This window comes from Choristoneura fumiferana, chromosome 20 (genome assembly GCF_025370935.1).
Source record: "Choristoneura fumiferana chromosome 20, NRCan_CFum_1, whole genome shotgun sequence".
NCBI classification, from domain to species: Eukaryota; Metazoa; Arthropoda; class Insecta; order Lepidoptera; family Tortricidae; genus Choristoneura; species Choristoneura fumiferana.
The window spans coordinates 10,708,253-10,726,653 of NC_133491.1; the positions used below are offsets into that span (position 1 = coordinate 10,708,253).

The 18,401-nt window shown below is 35.5% G+C and overlaps 1 protein-coding gene and 1 non-coding gene across 2 annotated transcripts in view; both read left to right on the forward strand.

Annotated features, from left to right (window-relative positions):
* Positions 1 to 18,401, forward strand: part of klar (klarsicht) — a 413,798-nt gene that overhangs the window by 318,539 nt on the left and 76,858 nt on the right. The gene's annotated exons all lie outside the window — the stretch shown is intronic.
* Positions 17,241 to 17,379, forward strand: LOC141439464 (U4 spliceosomal RNA). The gene has a single exon (XR_012452589.1). It is a non-coding gene; the product is annotated as a U4 spliceosomal RNA (small nuclear RNA).

Here is an 18,401-nt window from a genome sequence, read left to right on the forward strand (position 1 = left end):
TGGTTAAATACGGTCTGCTTTAACATTTACTTTACATTATCCGGCTAACGAACGTATTTAATTATTATAAAGGAAGGTAAAGGAGTTTTTTGTTGGAAAATAGGAACTAAGTAGTTGTAAAAGAAGGGTTTGTTAAAACTTGTAGTCAAGCTGAGATTGATTCATTAGAAACGAAATAAAAGACGCATTTGATACTATATGTAATAAATACACCGGCGTGCTATTTAGTAATGTAACACTCGAAGACGACACCAAATTTTGTTATTAGAATGCTCAGCGCATGATATCATGCGAAATGATCTTCGTCGGACAAATTGATTTTGATTGCAGCTCCACTGCCCTACAAATTAGTCATGACACTTAATGGGTATCATTCATCAGTGGTACAAAGCTGTTAGATCTAGATTACAGGCAGTGTCAAGTTTAATCGAAGTTTAAGATACTGCAGAAATACATAGTGGTGCGCGTGAGTGGAATCGTGTTGATCGTAAGAATGATATAATTTAGAACTGAATAATTACGAATGATAAAGATCAAGTTTCTTTAAAAAATTAAAACTTCTTAAAACGGCCAAGAATTTGTGATAAAGATGGTTCATTGTCAGTTTTAGATACTGAAAAGAGTAATAATTAAGCGACAGCGCGACTATCTTTTAAGAAAAAAAAATTGTTTTTCCTTTTTTCTGCTTTCAACTTTTCATTTTCACACTGTAGGTACATATATTTAGCCAAATATAAAATAATAAGGGGCGGTTTCACCACCCATTGATTAATTTTAATTGACGGATAAACGTGATGCCGTCTCCGTCTATTCGAACAAAACAAAAAGAGACGACATCGCATTTATACGTCTAATAAATTTTATCAATGGATGATGAAACAGGGGGTTAAACTATGTCATGTATAAGCTTAATTGTTAAGATTTATTTACGTCTATTTTAATAAATTCATCGCATTCCGTTATGTCGCCTGGTTCATGTATGAACGCATGCGTAATTCGATCGCGAGTTAGGTACTATGTGGGTTAATTCGTCTGTACCTAGTCGCTAAGGCTTTTCTCTTTCATGAGAATTGAAAATGAAACTTAATGATTTTTTTGAATGTAGAGATTTTTGTCCAAATTAGCTAAGCAATAAATAAAATGTTATTAATCCAATGAAAATTACTTTTTAATTTAGGTAGACCTTGAACTCTTACTTCTCAACTATGTATTTGTTATTATGTGTCGTGTGTGTTTCAAGATAGCAACAATTGAATATTTCGATGATTAGGACATAAAACGTTTAAAAAAATATATACATTTCAGTGCGTCATCTTCCGTATTTTTATTTTCTTTCACCATACAATCACGCTATTCCTGTGTCTAAACTTTCTTCAAAGCGCTGTCAATGTACTCTCCATGTGTTACCCAGACCTTATGTCGTGTATTGAAAATTATCCCCAAGCGCTCCGTGTTGTACAAACTAGGCGCTGTTTATCGATAAATTACCAAGCGATTGAATTACGGTTACCTTATCTACGATTATTGATAAAGTCTTGCTCGGTTTATGTAAGTTCCGTAAATATAATCTAGACTCCTCGCCCTAATTTTACTCTCGCACTATTTATATCTTTAGTATTATCTTCTCTATCTTTAGTAATGTTTGCTTCTGTAACTTTATTATTCGCCGTTAAATCAAAATCTATTTGAAAATGTTGCATTAACTTTTGATTAACTAGATTTGTTCTACACCATGTTTTCTTTATTTCCGTTTCCTCTGACAGACTACCTGGTAGTTAACGTTTTGGCCAAATCGAAATCTTCATTTGAGGTCATATTGTAAAATACACTAACTTTACGAGTGACATTGACGATAAGAGACACATCAATCAATTCAATCAATTCTTTTGCTAAATATTTGGGAATGTAATAAAAAGAGTAGCTAAGGACTTTAATAAAAGGTCATTATTTAGAAACCGTCGTCGTCTGTATTTCCGGATAAAATACAATCTAGGGCTCTTCAAGGCTAGAGTGAATAGGTTGTTACTGAACCAGTGAGATACACCTTGAAACCCAAACTCAAACTCACAACATTTATTGACAAGAAAAACGCACTACATCACAACAAAAACACAGTAAAAACATAAATAGGAGAAGAGAGGAAAATAAGAGACATTGTGCTGTAATGTGATGCCAAAAGGACTCAGCTCAGCATGTGCCGTAGCCCTGTAACCAGAGCTGCAGCGCTGGTTTTCAGCTGAACCCCGGTGAGTGTGCACCCACGTAACTGAACGCGTAATTATTCCTTTGGTCTCATCTGCACTTTATTACATCAGGTGAGATAGGGGTCAATCACGGTCAGTATTATGTAAAAAGAAACTGCACTTCATTCTTAATAAACAGTGGGAGTTAGACTCGTGTCTTGGAGAAATGATTTTCATTTGATCTGTTGAATGTTCCCTTAAAGTTAACGGAAATCAAAAATAATACGATGTGTAAGCCATTATTCGTTGTTATTCTTACTTGAAATTCCGTGAGATTCAAGGACGAGCGGAGTGACGTAATTCTATTGTTATCCAAATATTAAAGTTACGAGTAAGTAGCCAAGAGATAAATGAAGTTTAAGTATAATATGAGCAACCGAATCGACTTTGAATTAAACTCGTACGTCAAATTTTGATGAATAGAATTTTAAATCTAATGTCAATTAGTAAAGTTTAGGTTTGATATATGTCCTAAATTTAGGAAGTTGTGCCTTACGAGGTTAAGCATAAATATTTACATTTTCCCGTCTAGTTATGTACTTGAATTTGCAAATCCTCGTAGTTAAGTACCGATGAATTACACTAAAGAAGAAAGGTTTTTTTTAAAGGATTAATTTTGTAAAATAATAAATATACGTTGGATATCTTCGACTTGAGTCAACTTTGCTGGCACATTTGTTAATTATTTTCGGCGATTTGACCACTTCATAAATAGGTCAATGCCACTTGATTGTACAACCAGACTAAATAGTGTTACTAGAAAATTAATAGCAAATTACTCACTCGGTGATCTCACTCCTTAATAACAATATAAACGTATGTGTTTCATTTCAACCGTCAGTAATTATCACTAACGCTTCCTTGTTGAAACGTAATAGCTTGATAAATAAATATCTTATAAGAGAATTCTTATCTTCACTGTCAAACATATTTTATATCAACAATTTGGCTACGACTCTTGAAAAAATGCGTACAATAATGTAGTATCGATTTGTTAAATGTTTTGATTTATAGTAATTACTTCCAGCTCATTTGTATATTCTTCAAAACACAATGTAACACTTCCCCAATTAACGATTTCGACAACTTAAATGTTGAGCGATATAACATTTATAACCAACAGAGAGCAAGGTTGTATTTGATCGTAATCCGACCTAGCTGCTACAAGGTTATTTTTTGTTGTTCCTAAATGAACAAGAACAAATTACACGGCACGAAATAGTCAGTCGTTGTTCCTTACACTTTGAGAGCAGATTGTTGAATCGTTGTTATGTTTCTTGGGAATTTAAACTTCCATCAACTGCCCATTGTTGTCGACAGCTAAAATAATTTTGGTGATTGTTTAATTTTTAATTTGTCGACTTGATCGCAGAATCGTGCTTGGTTTTATGTTGTTCATAGGCTATGCACTCTTTTTTGCGTTTTTCTAATTTAGTATAGGTACGTATTTGCAGCGCCGGCCATCTTTCTGCTCTTTCAAAGAAAACATAAAGTTTGACGACCCCAAGTCTTTCCTATACATTGATGATGTCATCCATGCCACTTTCGGCTACGGCAAAGAAGTATGATGAATCGCTCCAATGTAGCTAAAGCCTAGTTGCCTAAAAAATTTATACCTACAAAGGACACACATTGCATGGCACGCACTTTATGTCTACATGAAAGACAATATATCTTATTCCTTAAGAACCATTTCATTTGCTCATAGGGATAAGACAGAAATAGCGAAATTACCGTTGTTTATCATTTAGATACGCACGCGTAATAATATCCCAGAAGTACGAGTACCCTGAGTCCAAATAACTGTCAGCTATTGCACATATCCCTAAGTATCCATTCCCCGTAATAGATAAAGCAATCACTGCTATTTGCTGACGTTTCTTCAAATCACCCTCATAAACTAAATCGCTTGAACCTACCCCCGGGTGTAGGAAGCTAGAAGTTTCATATCATCCATTAAATCTTGAGCCTCGATGATGTCTATGTTGCTACTGAAACGATTTCGCTGCGAACGTTTTGACGGCCCTTGTATAACTGGCTGAGATCTTAGATAGACGTTGGAGTAGACAAAATGGCTCAATTTGTCTTCTAAGTCGTAAGTGGCTCCATGATTTAGAACCGCGGCCCACTCGCGGCACGGTAGGAAGCCACTAAATCTCAGGAATGGTCTAGAATGGCAAGATCAGGTGAATTAGTGTCAGATTCTCGAGTTTTCAACGAAGCGGTAGAACCATTTCCGCATTTGCATGTTATGCTTAATTCCTGTAGCGTTACTAAGAAATATCCTTATTTGTTTGCGTAAACCTCAGCAATTTCTCTAACGTATCAAGTTCTGATTTATTATTTCAAACATGTACTCAGATTAGCGGAGTGATTTAACAGTTTATTGTTATCGGGTGACCTCAATAGAACACGTGCAGACCATTTTCAGCAGGCACTTCTCTTATTTCATCTGATCTGAATTCTAGACGTCAATTATAATCGACCTTCTTTTGCTATTTTTATCCAATAAACTTAAGATAATTCTTTAATTTTTGTCTTCTTCACTCATACTAAATTTAAATAAGAGGAAAGAACTGAAATGTCCTACTTAAACGTTGAATGTTGCATTTTTTTTAAAGTTCCGGAGCCAAAATGGTAAAAACGGAACCCTTATAGTTTCGTCAAGTCCGTCTGTCTGTCTGTCTGTCTGTCTGTCCGTCCGTCCGTCCGTACGTTAGGCATTTTACTCGAAAATTACAAGATGTATATCAATGAAAAATGGAGTACAGATGTCTTGTCAAAGCCGCTATTTAGTTTTGTAGTGAAATTACAAAAATAAATATTTATAGGGGGGCCCTCCATAACGTAACAGAAATTAAAAAAAAAAAAATTAACTCGCATCAACGTGTGGCACATAGTTCGACAGCTCTTTTGAAAAGATAGTAAGGTTTCTCAAAAACTTTTTTGATTAAGTGAAGATTTCCGGAAATAATCGCTCCCAAAGTAGCTAAAATTGTGCCCCCCCCCCCCTCCTTTATCTTATAAACCGTTTGTCCAAAAAATATGGAAGGTAACGCTTAATAAATACTTTCAACGAAAATTGGTTTCAACATGATCGGATATACCTACCGTTTTTGAGTTATTGCCGCAAAAACTGCGCTCCTCAACAAAAGGACGTAAGTGCCGTGAAGATACGCTCTTTTTCTGGTAATAGATTTTAAGACTGTAGTAAGTGTTTCAATTGTGTTATAACGCACATAATATTACTTGATTTTTTTCGTAATGGCTACGGAACCCTATCTTGGGAGTGTCCGACACGCTCTTGGCCGGTTTTTTTTAAAATAGATATATTATCTTCTACTACGTATATAATACTAATAGTTTACTCGGCGAGTATAATAAATAATATAGCCTCATTTATTCCCTTAATAACCATAATTCAGACAATAATAATTGAACAATAATTAATTTCATAACAATTTCATATTAATCTCATAGCAATTTTTATAATAATGTCATCTCATGCATCACTAATATTTGGATTATTGATTTTTAAATATTAAAAAATGTTCAATTTTTATTATTATTAAGGAACTCGGCGAGTATATTGAATGTCAATGCCTCCGTAAACGTGTTTGGTGCTCATTTGTAATGCTAATAAGATGTGACACATCGATATCACTTTCGATACGACATTTAGGTACTACAAATACTAAAAGGGTAGTAGACTACTTTCTTACGAAAATTGTTAAGATTATAACAATTGTTTACGCGAACTTGTTTCATTTAAATTATTAAAACACGATTAACCATCATAATTTGCATATAGATATGCATTTAACTTATTCTTCTTTGTGTTATATTATTTATATTCGATTATCTTCTCCTTCTTACATTATGAACAAAATAAATAATCAATTATTAAAGTGTAAAAAATATCTTTAAAAAATTCATACCTACCGTCGCCTTTTAGAACTTAACCTTGGTTATGTCGATACTTTACTCTACTCTAATAGAAAAAAACTTAATTCTTCATAATCATAATATCATTAATCGTATCAATAATTAAGTCATGGTTTCTATTGATGGTTAGTCAAATTAACCCAGTATAATGTATCTGTTCTACACTCGACGTTTTAAAATTCCGCGACTCAAATTGCACTTAAAAAACAATGCGTAAAATCTCTCTTGTGCGAAATATTAGCATCATTGTGTCTCAATGACTTCAATTGCGTGGGTGTTACTACGCTAGTAAGCCCCTCAACGTGGGTGAATTGAAATCAATTTTATTATTAGACGAGGTGAACAGCCTGCGAAATGCTGATGACCTGGTCTCTGCAATTTAATAGATCGTCAGCTTCACTATTATTTTTATAACCCTAGGACATTATGAACGCCTCTGCGTCTCTGCTACAATGGTCTGTTTGACCTATTTATTCTGTTTGGACTCGGTAGTTTCAACTGCTAAATTCAGAGTCAATGTGTTCAAACTTCTTGTTTCAGTTGGTTCTCTTTGTTACAGTTATTTCTTGCTTTTGTTACAAATACTAGCTTTATTTCTAACTTCAATTTGCACAAACTCTAGGACTCCGGCAGTAGTAAACGTCTTGACTTTGATTTTTACGTACTCAATGTTCTTTATCGTTACTTATTTAATTTATATGGTAATTCTATATTTTGTTCGGCATTGAGTAATTAACAACCTAACTCTTTATTACAGTAGGAAGTTTAATATATTTGAATGTATCTTATTGCATAGTAGTAAAGTATGGCTTAACGGCCAAGGCCTCACTGGTGTTACGTATTGTAATTATAATGATTAACTTCATTGTTAGGCCTGTCAGACAAATTTTGCGCTCAAATTACTATTTCCTCTCGAAGCGAGCTTTAACGCGATTACGCAAGTTTTGAATGATTTGGAAATCGTATTTCTATTATTATTTTATTGCGACTATTGTGAAGTGTTTATCGCAATTGTACCGACGGGGTCGATCATAGCGTTTGTTGGTTTGTTGGATAAATAATATTTTTGGGGGCTGTTACACCATCCTTTGATTAGTGTTAACTGACGATTAAATGTGATGCCGTCTCCGTCTATTCGAACAAAACAAACAGAGACGGCAGCACATTTAACCGTCAGTTAACACTAATCAATGGATGGTGAAACAGCTCCATAAACTTATCAATCATCATCATCAGCTCATTTCGATTAACTTAATTTGGATACTTTTTATCTTGACGGTTCTTAGTGATTCATGGTTAATTACATTAGACTTATTTGCTACGGGATGTAGCACGTGATTGCCTCATTTAAGTACCGGGATCCCATTAAAGGTAATCACGATCTACATCCCGTAGCAAATATATGTGTAACCTTTTATCTTGATTTTTTTATTAATTTCCATAAATTTTATATTAACTTCACTTGTAAATGAGTAATAACTAGCCTGTTGCCCGCGATTCCGTCAGCGTTGAATTCGTTAATCGCTATCCCGCGAGAACTATGCAATTGTCCTTTCCCGGGACTCAAACTATCTGTATACCGAATTTCATCTAAATCAGTTCAGCGATTTAGACATGACGAGGTTACAAACGAACTAACAAACAGATTTACAAACTTTCGCATTTATAATATTAGTGGGATGGAAACGAATCCTGCAATGGTTAACTTTAAATTTAGCACATAATGTAGACCTCAGTTAACAATGCAATTAAGTACCTGCCACCAAGAAAACGTGTGCGTTAAAACCTAAATTTTACGCGGTTTTATATTTTGTTTTCAATATATGTACCTGCTTATCCTTTTGTATATTACCAGAATCCCCACGATTGTAAAGCAGAAATCATACATAGAATGACGTTTAACAGTGTTACTTGACCCGATAGAAATTCTTTTAAGTATTGCACATTGAATAACTTTATAACTGGAGTTAGATCACTGTTCGCAATCTGTCACTTCTTCAGATCACTATCATCTATCCATCACTTCCCTATCTATCAACACGAGATAATTCACATGAATAATGATTATAAATGATTCATCTTACATTGCATCACTTAACACATAACACAGTTTGAAAAAGCTCAGTACAATTTGTAATATTCCGATTTTACAATCACTTGTTTCAACCACAACAATGAAAACATTTTACAACAATGTCAACAACTCAATGGCTTTGTGTCGAAATTCAAGGGCCCTTCGTGTAACTTGGAAATCAACAGAAACAATATAATTCCTGGTTTCCCAGTACAAAGCACTTATTCAATACTTTGTATGCGCGTTCTTGTTTTGGCTTATTGTTTGAACTAACAAATTCCAGTAGAACTAAGCTTTATTACGCAACGAACCCTTTTAACACAGAAACATATTTTCGACGTACACTGCTGCTCCACTGTGATCGGTTTCCAGAACTATTTCAAGTACATCAGTAATGGTTTTGTTGCAATTTAATTTACCGCCTGTTTATGTGTCGTGGTAGAAGCACTTGAACTTTCAGGAGTAGAGGTCAGAACAAATATTGCTTCTGCGTACTCCATCATTGTTTACTGAACGTTGATATATTACTATATAAGTTTTTGTTGTTACAGGTAATTGTTACGTCATGTTCTGATGCTTAAAAGCGATTGGGACTGGACGTGAGTAGTAGTGGTATTGAGTCGTAAATTATAAGTATTTTAGAAGCTGTATTGTTATTTGAAAATAAGATCTTATCTACCTCTTTGGATTTAACCACGTAAAACATAAAGTCCGGTAGTTGAATTGAAATTTCCGAATTGTAGAAGGGTTAAATGTCCACGGGAATTCCCATGTTACATCGTGTCTTTCATTTACGTTGTATGATGGAATTGATGAGCGCACTTGCGAAACTACATGTCTCTAGACGTGGCACTGATTTCGGGATTTTACATGCTTGCATTCCTTTGGGATATCGGATAAAAAGTAGCCTGCATGACATTGACATCCCAATTTTACTTAGCTTATTTATTTTGCCGGCTTAGCGTGTATGAGTAGCAAACAAACTTTCGCATTGTACTTAATATTAGTACGATTAGATTTATTACTAATGTGCAATAATTATTCAAAGCGAAGCCCGAGGTGGCTTAAGTGCCATAATCCTTATCAGATCAACGGTGCAATGCTCCCGGCTAGATTTATCGTTATTTCATTGTGCATTTTTTCTATTTGCGGCTTGCTGTAAAATAGGATATTGTCCTTTATTCCTCAAATGATCACTTAAATCTTTAAAAGACTTGTTTAAGTTAATATTTTCCAACTTTTCTAAGATGGTTAGGACATTGTTGTATGCCAGTACAATCAGTCAGGCCGACGCTTCTGTTCCAGATGAATTTTGGCGTATTGCCTGTGCACAACGTTTATGGTGGCTGACCACTCTGACCAGCTATACCGATGCGAGAATTGCGAGAGCGACATAATAAACTTAATAATAAAATATTTATTCACTTTACATCTTATTTGACAAATATAACTTATAGGCTAAACAAACACAGAATATGAAACTAGAGACTCACTCATATTAAATATAACCCGGATAACTCACGTCTTAAATCGAGTTTAGCTCGACATGGGGCTAATCCGTAGCCCTTCGTCTTCGGAGCAACGCGATCAGCGAGTAAGACGAAGGGCTACGGATCCCGAAACATGTCGAGCTAAACTCGACTTAAGGTGAGTTATCCGGGTCAATATATTTAAACACAGAATAATCACATAGGTACCTGAATAGGATAAAATAAATCCTGTACATGTGGACATGTTCGTCCACAGACCTGACAAGAGAATGCCACCACATTGCACTTAAAGAAACTGCCGAATCCTGTAGGGACAATGACACCAAATTATCGGCTCGCATCTCGTGTGCTTTAGGCTAAAATTTGTATGTCAGCCACGAAACTTTTTATATGATTGATTATAATATAAATCGTTTACTAATGAGTAATGAGCTACGTGGCCATACTTCACCAGTGGAACAGGAGTTACGATAAAAACATCCATGCTTAATTGCATCTGCCTCAATAACTAATCATAACTATCAAGGATGGGACAGCTTCCACTGCCGATTAATTATTTAAAAAAACCGGTATATAGTAATCGCGATTAACATTAAGGGGCTGTTTCACCATCCATTGATTAGTGTTAACTGGCGGTTAGGTGTGATGCCGTCTCTATTTGTTTTGTTCGAATAGATGGAGACGGCATCACATTTAGCCGTCGGTTAACGCTAATCAATTGATGGTGAAACAGCCCCTTAAACTGCCAGTCTTAAATAATACTAATATTATAAATGCGAAAGTTTTTCACGCTTACATTTTGTGGAAGTGTGTATTTGTAATTCGTTCACGCCAAAGGGTGAATATTCGAGCGTTTTGAACGCGCGGTCAAACGTCATTAGCTTCCCACGTTTATTATAGCACAACGGAAAGACAAGTCACAAGAATTGTAATCACGCTAAATTCAGCATCGGCATTGTCTTAAATTTTCTTAAAAACCCAACCCTGAGCATTAGCTTTATTTAAAACACCTGTGCAGACACTAATGACGAAATAAAAAACACTGCAAAAACGCGGAATATTCGCCCCAAAACGGATTTGAATGAAATTTTTCACTATGGAATTGAAGTGTATACATTGTCATGTGTAAAATCCCAAGTTTTTATGCGACGTCTAGAGACATGCAATCTTACACGGGCGTACCCATAATAGAAATCCCATGGGAATTTAGTAAACTCACAAAACTTTAATTAAACTACCTACGCAGACCTCATTATTTACGCGAAAGAGCCACTGGTCTACGCTAGTATACTAGTCAGTTTGACGAGGTGCATAGCATAATAGGAACCGAAAGTGCATACGTTCTGAGTTAATGGTGCATTTAAAACATTCCTAACGGTTGTAGGGTTAACGAACGAGCCAAGCAGCAATTAATTGCAGTGCGACATAAAAGTTTTAGTTCTAATGAATATCAGCTTTATAGCTCTTCCGTTCCCAGCTTCTCGCAAGAACTAGTACTTCTAATCTAAGATATTAATTGCTATGTTTTTCTAGTATTAATCACTGTTGCTACTTTGTTGTTCAGTGAAACAAATCATTCGTAGGTTAAAATTACTAAATACGCCGTTAGGGTGCCTTTCCACCAGATGTGCTACGCTACTTGCTATGGATGTGTTTGATTTGATATCCACCATTATGTTCATTGGTCTACATAGCATAGCACTGATGGATGACCATTTGGTATTTCAAATGTTGGTGTATCAAACATAGGTGTCATAGCTGTTGATATTTTTAACATTAGACATTTACTCCAATAGGCATTTTAAACTTAGTAATTCGCAGGTAGGTGTTAGTTGCTCAGGTATTTAAAGTCATTAGGTATTTAGATTTTAGGTATTCTGAACGTAGGTTATTTAACGTTAGTTTTTTAAATTTTAGACATTGCCATACGCACCCTTAATTAAATGTAAACAAACTTCAGCTGCCAGATTTGGTACATTCAAGGATTTTAAACATTTTACATATCTATCTTTGTAATACAAGCTAGACTAGTGTAGTTCAATACAGAAATGTTAATGTTTAGATAGCTTAATGGGGGAATTTCAATTACATTTAGTTAAATACCTATCCAAACCAAGTATATAGTCATATGTGGAGTCGCTTGCGTGCCACTTCTATTCCTATTCTTATTATTTGCTTCTGTGGTTCTGTCGCTGCACTAGGTAGTGAATGAATGCATCTGCAGTTCCTTTTATGGCACAATTTGATCGACATCTGTTGATGAATGTCGAAGCTGTTGACTTTTACGAGTTGTAGCGTTAAATGTTTTATCAACTACTGTCGTTTTAATTAGATTGTTGATTTAATAATTTAACAGGAGTTTTGTTATTCGTGATTATGTTACATGAGCTACGTTCCTCTCCAGTTTAGTTACCTATTTAAGGTCACAGTTATTATTAAAGTTGTTTCCCTGGGAAGATGTTCATCATCATCCCAGCCCATATACTACTGCTGGCCACAGGCTTCCTTTTAGTATGAGAGGGCTTGGGCCGTACAGCCCAGGTGGGTCCAGTGTGAATATGCAGGTTTCCTCACGACGTTTCCCTTTGCCGTAAAGCTCGTGGTAAATTAATGCAATTTAGCATATAAGTTTCGAAAAAATCAAGAGGTGCTAGCGCGATTTGAACCCACCATATTCTGCTTGAGAGGTCATAGGTCAAATCACAAGGCTACTACGGCTGTTCGGGTCGATACCCCTTGGTTATGTTTAAAAATGTCCATGAACATTTCATATTGCACCCCTCATGGGGCGGCGCACCCCACAGCTGCGCTAGCGCATGTTTCACACGTGCGCCGTGTCACAATACACGCATTGGAGACATAACTATTGTATGCTTGGATGCACTAGACTACGCAGTTTATATCGTTTTAGAACAGGACTGTCTTCTATCTCATACAATGTAATAATATTGTAAAAGCTATAGTTTGTAAATAATTAATTAATGATGCGAGCGTGCGACAAAAAAAATGTGTACATATGTATAAAATGTACTTTACATTTTTAAAAGATAAAATCTTTATTTCACTTTTTAATTAGTTTTTTTTTTCACCATCATCATCCGGAAGACGTCCACTGCAAAGGCCTCCCCCTTAGAACGCCACAATGAATGACATTTCGCCACTTGCACTACTTTTACAGTCAATATCAAACTGTACAACTAATCGAAATCCGACTTCAGTTAGAAACCTTAGTTTCACGAATGGCATTAAAAACAAAAGCACTGTAAGTAAATAGGTATACTTCCTCCACGTCGATGCGAAAAACCTAGCCGTCATATCCGTAAGCAAATCCAAATATTATAATGAATGGCGAAGCATTCTCCTTTTGATGTTACCGAAACCTTTTGAATCCATCGATGCATTAAATGCATTTAGTTAATCACGCGCAAATCTATCACGAAACCACTGAAGCTTCACATCGCGAATATTATGTTGTATAACATTCTATGATACAGCAAATATCATTCATACAAATCTCATTTATTCAGACTTAATGTAATCTACAACCTTCGGGTAAAAGTGGCAAGATAGTTAATTTCGCCTTAGAAACAGAAAGCGTGCAGCTGTAAATCAAAGCTCGAAATTCATCTACCATTTATAGATGCGTATGATACGATATGCGATATATGCGCGTGTGAGTGATCATTACAGTGATTTGCAGACTGATTGCACTCTGGGGCAGTACTCGTGTTGGAAACAATACGAAAGCTTTTGGTAAATAATTTGTTTGTACATTGTTTGCTGAGGAAAGGAATCAAGGCCTTATTGTCTAACGCACTCGGAATCATAATTTATTATTATTTTATTCATTTAGATTTTTAGTATTTTTTTTATTATATAATTGTACTTTTTTGGTTTTATTGATTTGTTTTTAGTGTATTATAAATTCTATCGATGTATAAATTGAAAGTATATGATGTAATTATATTCTATCGTATAAATAATTATATTCGTTATACAATAAAATGACTCTTTATTGTACACCAGAAATAGTAAACGATACAGAAAATAGGTACATAGAAAATTACAATGTAAGCATAAATCCATAAATAAATAAATATCACGGGACAATTCACACCAATTAACCTAGTCCCAAAGTAAGCTTAGCAAAGCTTGTGTTATGGGTACTAAGCAACGGATAAATATAATTATATAGATAGATACATACTTAAATACATATTAAACACCCAAGACCCGAGAACAAACATTTGTATTTTTCATAAAAATATCTGCCCCGACGCGGGAATCGAACCCGGGACCTCAAGCTTCGTAGTCAGGTTCTCTAACCACTAGGCCATCTGGTCGTCAAAGTGTGCAAGAAAACTGCACTGAATTAAGTCACCAATAAAAAACACCATTATATTCCTAGAATAGCCTTCACCAGTTTCAACTATTAATTAAATCATGCCTGAACTTAATTTTAGAAAAGTAGAAAAGGAATAACGTTGGACAGCGCAATACATTAGATAGATTACGAATGAGACTTTAATAGAGACAAAGGCAGCCTTATCGCTAATCATGGTCGTTGTCGTCACATCTTTCTGTCACACTCACACTCACTCGGTATGAGATGAGGCGAAGAGATGGTGAATGCGATTGCGAGTGCCAAAGCGTTAGATAATACGGCCACAGATTAATAGACCGAAGTAAACTGTGAGTTGTGGGAAATAGCATTGCAGTTTGATTTACATGACCTTTTTCACAGTAGAAGATATCGTAAAAAAATTGGTATTGAGCATATTTTTATTTTAATAAATACTTAAGTATTTTAGTACTTTTCTACCGCATTAAGGTGTCTTTAATAGGCATAAAAATGATTGTTGCGTGATATACCTACTCGTTATTTTTATAGATATTTCAGTTTGTATTATTACACTTATGACATCGCACACCCAATTATATTTCATGAATAAATATGTCTACTGTTTATTCGATTAATTTTATTTGGTTTCAAATAATTGGAAGCCTTTTGAAAACAGTCGTCACGCCACGCCAGGGTATGATGACATATTTCATATTTATTCAATCATTAAGTTCCCAATCCGCACCGGGCCTGCGTGGGAACTACAGCCCAAGCTCTGTCATTCTGAGATTAGACCGTGACCAGCCGTGGGACGTATTTAGGCAGGGATGATGATTCTTTCATTCACAGTTTCAATAAGCAATTTTATTTGCTTACTGTTGTTATATGTGTTCTGTGAGCAGTGTAGCTGATTGCATATTTTGCGAAGTTACAGTTTTCCAAGCGAGAGTATCGTGAAAGTTCCGACCATCATTGTTTCAACGTATACATTGCAATCTGCGGTTTCAATTTGCTCAAATTGATTCTGTATCTATGGTTTATTTGTTTATTATGCAATCTATAAATATTGACGTTTAGGTATATATGTTATGTGTTTATTTGTAGAAATATTAATGGCTTGATAATGATGTGAGGTATTAAGTTATTTGTTTTTTCTATTCTTTGTCTTGTTATATTTAAATTAAAGACTAAAAAAGGTACAGAGCAAAATGATCGTAGAAGTAGATTAACTTAGGTAAGTACGTAAGTTATAGCAAAGGAACCGAAACAATTAAAAAAGTTATCACTATGTTTAAATCTCACCGTAAAAGAACCTATCGCAATTGCCATATTTTGCAACATGTACATTGTCTAACGATTACAACAAATTTAACACGCGTTGCTAAATTATTGCTATCCCTTTTGCTTTTGCAATAAATTTAATATCATAAGGTCTTTTACGGATCTGTAACAGTGTTGCCAGTGGCATTCGTACTTGTGATTTTGCCGCCAGTACATCAATTACTCGGCTTGCAACACTGCTTTAATTCTGATGACTCATGCCAATCTCGCAATTTAAACACTTGCGGCTTTGTAATTTCGACAAGCCGCACTTTGTGGCGTATAATACCTACAACATTGAACAAAATTGTCTTCTTCCGAAAAATACAGGTCTCTTCCCAAAATAATACTAACTTTACGGCATAAACATTTTTTTTCTTCCTTACATAATAACGAACTAATACGTCGAAGATTTTAGTTCACGAATCCTGAAATATTTTCGTATCGAGATTGCAGTTTGTTCTCTTCTTGATGCGTATTATATTCCCAAATGTTTCATTCAAGTATAAAAATCAATATTAGCACCTACCTTCTTCTTGATTTTTTATATATTTATTAAGGTTAGGGTTCATCTGTATTACGTTTGATTAACATAATAAAAGCAGCAAAACCAAACGATCTTATTTTAATTCTATTTGTAAACCAAATGACTTTGACCTCGGTTTCCTTTCAATTTAATGCACTAGCAACCCGGTCTATAGGCACATTGTTTGTGCTCATAGACAATAGACTTAGCCTCTGAAAACGCATTGTGTCCGATTTCTGATTTCACGGCATCATTCTCTGTGATTTTGTTTACTTAACCTGTTACGGAATATACGTAAGTTTCATCGATGACCTTATGTTGGTATTACCTTACTTCACGAATTTGCTACGGTGTCGTTCTGCAATCATTTTGCTATGCCTGTCAGCTGTCAGTGGTTTCAACGCGTCAGCCTGTCCGTCATCATAGTTGTTTATAGTTTCAAGTGTACTTTTACTTTACTCGAAGTTGACTACATATTGCACGTTCATTACTTTAGTAGATTTTTTCTATATGATTAGATGTAATCTTATTGCAACTACCCTCCCAAAATCATACAATAATTAGCTTTTGCCAAGATACAATTCGTAATGTTTACAGTAGATCTATGTAGGGTTGTGGTTGAAGAATTATGGAGAAGTCTAAAATTACAAATGTGAGGTACAATGGTGGTATGCAGCTTTCAGTTAACTGGCTTTTTGTTCAAAACAAGTTTGCGTGCATTAAAAAAATCTTAAGGTAGGGGAATCAAGTTCCAGGATGCAAAAGAAAACAGCGCGCTAGTAGCAAGACAAATTTTATTATACACTCATAATTATTTGCTGTGTTTTCACTTGTTATGAGAACGTAATAAAATATAAAGATTAATAATTAAGAAACTGTATATTTTTATCTTGGCATCACTTCATTATGCTTTAAAAAACTGTACCTTATTCATAAAAAAACCTTATCGTTGTTACTGGCTGCTCATAAAATTTAAATTCACATTTCGAGATCAACAGAGCTGTTAGTTCCCATCGTTTAGAAATAATTGCTGTAATACTCCAGCGTACTGCGTTCTTGCGTGTACTACACAGATTTTGTTACCGATTTCATTTATATGTTTTACAACGTGCAGCTCGGTTTAAATAGGTATTTTAATTGCACCCGCCACTTTGTATTTGAAAGCTTGGAAATGGAATCTTTTTGTACGTGCAAAAATAGTTGTAAAAGTGCTCGACAGATGGCGTTGGCGTCGAGTTACATCGCGCTATCGTTTGGCCGACTTGTTTTCGTTGGGTGAATCGCGTTCGTTCTTTCAGTTAACTTTGCGCAGAGGCAATATCGTAACCAATGAGGTTTATCCGAGGTGCGATTATTGCTAGTTGAAAACTTTACCAATACCCCGCCGTGTGGACGTGAAATACCGTCCGCTATGGCAATTTTTGAATGGCCGTTAAGGCCTCAAAGTTCTTAGTAATCTTGACTGGCTACGTTTGCTTGAATGGAATACGTACATCATGTCAGCAATTTCACAAAGCAAATTCATATTGCAATGTTATATTGCAAGATAGCAAATAAATGATTATGCATTGAAACTCATTTAAAACATTGTGCTTTTCACGATCACTGCGAGGCAATAATAGTACATTACTGTAGAGGCCGGGAAGTAGGGGGTGGCCGGCCAAGCAGATATAGACGGCCGAGCCTAGCGAGGCCGGATAGGGATGCGAGGCCGGCAACCCCACGTTCCGGCCGAGGCTTGTATGATGCTTTTCTCAAACATGACATGAAATAAAATAAAAAACCAAGAAATCAAGCATGGCGGGACGCTAATCTGGTCGCCCTGTTGCGTGCGCGCGTGTCGCGCTGACTGCTGGCCGGCGGCCTGCAAAGTTGTATGAAATCTCTTTGCAGGCCGCTAGAGTGACCGCGGGCAGGTAGAGGAGCCGCAGCGCGCCTACAGCGCGATACTTCTCGGCCTATTATTTGTAACACAATATCAATATTTCATGTCATGTTTGAGAAAAAAATATTTATCACAAAACAAACAATAAGTCAAAAAAAAGTCAAAGTCAAAATATCTTTATTCAATTTAGGCTATAACAAGCACAAGCAAGGCTGTAAGAATCCAATGACTGCGTTACTTCCGCTCTGTGACACTCTTTACCGACCCGGATAATACCGACATGGAAATACCGACCGATTTTTCTTGTACATGCCGATTTTAGTTTTTCTTTTGTGACATTTTTTTTTAAACGATTTCGTTCTTAGTGGCCAGTTTGCAACCACATATTTAAAAAATCAAAACGTCATCCTCGTCATGTCCGACCTGCTGCGACGCTGTGGCGTTTTTTCATAAGTACTTAAAAAAATTAAAGCATTTTGTGCATATTATGCGTTTAAGAAAAAAAAACACCTCATAAAAGTCATGAATGACGCATTCTCATCGGTCAATTTAATTTCACATGCAGCAGACGATTAC